Source organism: Equus przewalskii, chromosome 3, assembly GCF_037783145.1.
Source record: "Equus przewalskii isolate Varuska chromosome 3, EquPr2, whole genome shotgun sequence".
NCBI classification, from domain to species: domain Eukaryota; kingdom Metazoa; phylum Chordata; class Mammalia; order Perissodactyla; family Equidae; genus Equus; species Equus przewalskii.
Window position 1 is genome coordinate 87,790,238 of NC_091833.1, and position 5,942 is coordinate 87,796,179.

Here is a 5,942-nt window from a genome sequence, read left to right on the forward strand (position 1 = left end):
AAAATCACTCTTTACTTTTTTGAGAAAAGGGCATTACATCATTCTTTCAAATGATGTAAGAAAGGGAGGGAATTTAGCAAATAGACCAGGTATTGGCAAACGATAGCCCATGAGCCAAATCTGACCAGCCAACTGTGAGCTAAGAATGGTTTTTGTATTTTTACGTGATTACATTTTAAATGATTATATAAATCCCCAATTTGCCGGTTGGCCTGAAAAGCTAAAATATTTGCTATTAAGAAAAAGTTTGCAGACCCCTGAGACAAACACCAGAGTGTTTGAACATAAGATGAGCCCTTACTCATAAGATTTTGAAGTGAGGATGAGCTTATTATTAAAATTTATTTTACATTTCTGCTTGAAAATATTCTTGTGTTCTGCTTCATAACTTTATATTCTAGTAAAGGGATTATAATCCAAAGATGTCTTGCTAAAGCAGATACTTTGGTTTTAAGTTGCAGTATGTTTTAATGCCTACAAGTGATAAGTAATTACATGTAAAATATAGTTACTGATTAAAAGGTAAGAGAATTAGTAAGTGGAGGAAAATGGGCAAAAGACAGCTCATAGAGCCATATAAATGATGTTTGTGATGGTGAGAAAGAAACCCCGGTAACTGGGCAGGTAACTTAAGACAGCAATTTGAGACCTTTGTGTGAAAAGTTGCAATAGGTGGTTAGCCTTTTTTCCCCTATTAAGAAAATTAAAGACCATGTGGGGGTTTTTTTAATTAATACAAAATTTTCTTTTTTTTAAATCGGGGTCACAGTGGTTTATAACATTATACAAATTTCAGGTGTACATCCTTTATTTTGACTTGTGTATAGACTGCATTGTGTTCACCGCCAGAAGTCGAGTTACCATGTGTCACCATACACATAGGCCCCTTCGCCCCTTGTGCCCCTCCCGCCCCCCGGTACAAGTTTTCTATTTTTATTAGCTAGTATTTTTTTGGTGGGGGCAATGAATATTGGTGAGATTATTAACTAATAAAACTGCAAATAGTACAGAGACATGGTAAAAAAACATTCAAATAGATACAAAAGGGTACATAAAAAAGTAAAATCTCTCTCCCATAAAGTGCTCTCCACTTAAGACTTGCAGCTTTAAATCCTGACTGCATTGCTTTCTCTAGCACGTGATATCTTGGCTAAGTTACCAGAAAACCTCATTTTCCTCACCTGTAAAATAGAATCTATCTCTAACTCAAAGAATTGTTATAAGGATTACATGAGATCAATGTTTACACAAAGACCTTATTGGCACAGTGGCTGGCGGGTGATGGGCACTCCTGTTAGACACCATAACAAGCTGGTCCCACTGAACCAAAGCCACGTTTAGATTCTAGAATCACTAAGAATACAGTAATTAACACTCAGCATTACAGGGCAGGCACTACACTAAGCCCTGTAGGTGCATTTTCTCATCTATTCCTCCCATAATTCCTTTGAGATAAGTTCTATCCCCATTTTCAGGTGAAGGGCAGAAGGATAAAAAGATCAAGTGACTTGCTTAAGGTCACAACAGTTTGAATTGAAGCTGGAAGCATCCTAATTTTAGAGGTATGATTGTTAAAGGGAGTACCTGTGGCCTTAGGCGAATAATGGAATAGCATCCCAAGGGAAAAATCAGAAGGTGGCTAGGGCAAAAGACCATGAACAGCAGCTGAGAAGGATGTGAGTACATGCCCTTCAGTCTCCCGGGGAATCCCAAATACTTACTAGAAAGGGGTCTGAGGTTCTCTAGGAGGATGGGGAAGGGGTGTTAGGGTTTGGCAAGACAAGCTAGTGAAATTAAGGTCTAGCGGTCCATGTAAGTTTGGGCTTCATTTAATTGTCAAAATGGAGACACTGATAGTTACACAACATTGTGAATGTACTTAATGCCACTGAATTGTATACTTTAGAATGGTTAAAATGGTAAATGGAAACACTGAAGATTTTCTTTTTAAATCTAGTCATTTTCTTAAAAAAAAGAAGATATTAACTTTGTTAGTCACACTAAGAGACTCATCCTACAGCTTTCCAGAGCTTGTGGGCCCAAACTAGATGTTACCATGTAGTTTATTTATATATTGACACTGTATTCAAGTTTTAGGCCAAAATTCAAGAAGAAATATATCCTAGTGCCAGCCTTGCAAAATACTTATAAAGGACCTTTAAATTTCAGGGCATAAGTTGGATTCAGTGACCTCTTGCTCCTTTCTTCCCTTCCTGTTTCCTGAATAGAGACAGAGAAAAGAGACTACTCATTGTAGATTCGTAATTTACAATAGACCACTACTAACATGGGCTTGATTATTTTAGGTGAATACACATTTGCCTTAATTTTAAATTAGGCATTTATTTTAAAGGCATTAGAATAAACATCACTTACAAGTGATATAGTATAAAAACTTGGCTGCTCTAACACAGACCAAAAATTATAGCATCAAATAGAACAGAAATGTATCTGTCTCTCACACAACAGTCCAGGTAGGTGGTCCATGGCTGGTCGAGCACTTCTACAGTCATCAGTGGCCCAGGCTTCTTTACCTGGTTGCTCTGCCATCCTTGACACAAGTCTATCGCACGGTCCAAGATGGCTGCTTCAGCTCCAAAGTCATGTTCTCACTCTAGCCATGAGGGAAGGAGAAAAGAAGGGGAAGGTACCACCACCCCTTAAAAGCACATTCTGAAGTAGCACAAATCATTTCTGCTTACACACTTGGTCCAAACTTAGTCACACATCCCCAACGAGCCGCAAAGGAGTCTGGGAAATATGAATTTTTAGCAGGATGACCAACCATGTGCCGGCTAAAAATTCTATTATTGTGGAAGGAGGATTATGGAAATTGGCGACAATTAGCAGATTCTGCCACACACATAAAATCCATATTTTCATTGCCATTATTACTGATTTCCACTATGGTAAGGATATAAAGTTTCATTTTAAAGGGATTTAAGTTTAGAAATTCAGACAATTGTAGAAAAAAAAAATTAATATATAATACTGTAGTTCCCATCCAGGTAGGGCAAAAATTGTGAAGGTTGTATGTGAATGACCGCAGTTTAGGAAATGCAGTAGTAGGTGATAGATTTTAATTGGTAACACTACACTTAGGAAACTACCAGGGATGTTAGTTTTTCTAACACTAAAGACCAAGCCTACATGATGGCAAACAGACAGATATAAAGTGAAAATTAAGTATTATTTGTTTTCTACCAATGATTTTCAAACTGCGCCCAAGCATCTCCACAGAGGTGCTTCAGGGATCCTGCAGATAACTCATTTAAATATAAATACATACATACACACATGGATGATTACAATATATATGTAAAACTGTCTACAAAGCTATTAAGAGGACAGTGGTCAACGTGGCATGCTGAGCACACGTTTATATTCTCTCCATTCCAATGACCCCTTTAAAATTACAGCAAGGCGGGGAAAAGGCAGAATCCAATAAAACAAAGGGAATAGGAGGGGATGGACAGTGGTCAACGTGGCATGCTGAGCACACGTTTATATTCTCTCTATTCCAATGACCCCTTTAAAATTACAGCAAGGCGGGGAAAAGGCAGAATCCAATAAAACAAAGGGAATAGGAGGGGATCATCAGTGGTCAAGAAATTTAAAGAAATTTCTGGGAAGCACTGGATGGATGTGTACTGACTGAAGAGAAGAGCTGCTCCGGGGAATCCTGGTGTGAGGGCCAGAGCAGGAAGCCCCGCCCAGCAGAGCAGCAGAGGCTCTACCCAAAAGGAGCTGGGACGGAGAGGGGCACACACCAGGCTTAACCGTAGGCCTCTAACTTGAACAGCCCACCTCATCTCATCCACCTCCAGAGGCAGAATGACAGGCAGCCTGACATTTATATCCATGCGACTACATCTCCCAGCCATAGGGTCAAAAAAAGCAGGTGGGGATAGGGGAGGGGTCTTCTCTAAAGAAACTGACTAAACCTCTTGGGGAGAACTAGAGCAATGAGTATTGTTCTGCGCCAGAACAAAGCCCTCCACATTCTACATCCAACACCAGCTGTCTGTCCATTTGCCCTAAAGCAAAGCTAGCAAGTCAGAGGATTGTCTGGACTTTTGGTTACCTGTGCTGAATTAAACACATGCAGTATTTTCATTCTCTGAATCCTTACTAAAACGGCAGTAGAGGAATAAGAAAGACAAGGACAAAGAAAATAAGAAAGGATGCACCAGTGGATGAGGGATGTCAACCAATTTGCAGAAGGTGGAAAGCAAGGGAAGGCTAAGCAACTTACAAAGAGCAAGCAGAAATTTCAGGGCCACCAAAGAGATGGCTTTCTAGATGTAGGTAATTGGCCCCTTAGAAGATCTCAAGATTGGAGGCACCAGATACCACAAAAGGTGGAGTTGAGATGTGAGGCCGCAACCGGGGCCTTAGATAAAAGCCTGTAAGGAACGGTTAGATGCACCCAAACCTCTACTACCCCACACCAAGAAATAACCTTTCCCTACCCTTGCTCTCAAAGGATAGGAGAGGTTTATCTCCAGGAGGAAAGAATCAGGTTTCAGACTTGGGGACAGTGTTAGTGGGATGCCAGACTGGAAACAAGGGAACTAAATAAAAGCCTGCACACTGAACAGAGACCCACGCTCCCCTATCCTACTTGTTTTTACCCATCCAGCTCTCAGAAAGCCAGCAGCCAAGTTTAGAATCCTCAAGGCAGGAGACTTGAGAATTATTATTTTTTTTTAAACTTGAATGGCTTTAGAGAAATAATCCTGACATTTGGGAGTTCCTCACTGAAAACTCCAGCTCACCCCGTAAGCACTCTACAGTGGAGCTCTTTCATTTAAACAGCTCTCCAGCCCACCCCGCCCCCCTCAGCTCCCAGTCAGTTTTAGAGTGGCCCCCACTTAGTATGCATGGACAGCCCAGGACCGCCAGGCATCTGAGGATAGCCTTCAACACAAAAGGCAGAGACCAAAACAAACGAGGGAAACAGAGACAACGCTCAATGCAGAGAATCACAATTTCAAAAAACTAATTATCCTCAGAGAGAAAAATGGAATAAATTGCAGCTAGGAAACAAGAACAAGATGCTATTAGAAAAGAAAAGAATAATCAGAGAACAGCTCTTGAAAATTAAAATGTGGTGGCCAAAATTTTAGCAAGAGAATCGCTGTCAAATGAAAATTTCCATGGAAGCCCAGTGGAAAATAGATTAAAATGGTACTTTATTAGCACAAGAGTAAAGTGTGTGTGTGTGTGTGTCCCCAGCGGAGGTGAAGGGCATGTGCTCACCCCCTCCCAGCTGCTGCTCCTGCTGGTTTGCTCTACTCACACTCTGAACCTTTCTTTGGAGTATTATTCCCATTTTCTGCCTAAGGCCACTGGTGCGCACATGCTTAATGAGGTAATAACAACAATGCCTCCAAGTTAAGATGCTTTCAGCTTCAAGAGAAATTCCTATTTAAACTGGTTTCGTTAATAAAGACGTTTATAAAATGTCTCACCACACAGGAAGGGAGTTTGAGGGTTGGCTGGTTCGGTGGTTGGAAAAGGGGCAGGGACTCCTGTACTAGTTGTTTTCTTAAAAACCAGGTATGTTTATCACTCTCATTTTCTTAAAGATGCCACTTGTGCTACAGAAACAAAAAGATTAGACATAATAAAATGGGCAAACACCAAACTGTAATGCGTTGGGGACCACCGATACATTACCTTGTCCTGCCCCGTCCAGGATGTTTTCTAGACCTCCTGCCTGCCATGCCTGTGCATCTGAATGTGCTTCTTCTTAGCGCATTGCTGTTGAGGCAGGTCAGCTCTGCCCTGGGCTTCTCAGATTCAAGCCTGTCCATTCTCGTACAGCTGTGCACGGCAGGACACCTCTACTGCATGTGCTCACCACACTCGAGCGCCCAGCAAGACCAGCCACGCGTTCCAGTCACGGTCTGATGGTCAGTTACACAATGACGAGTGAA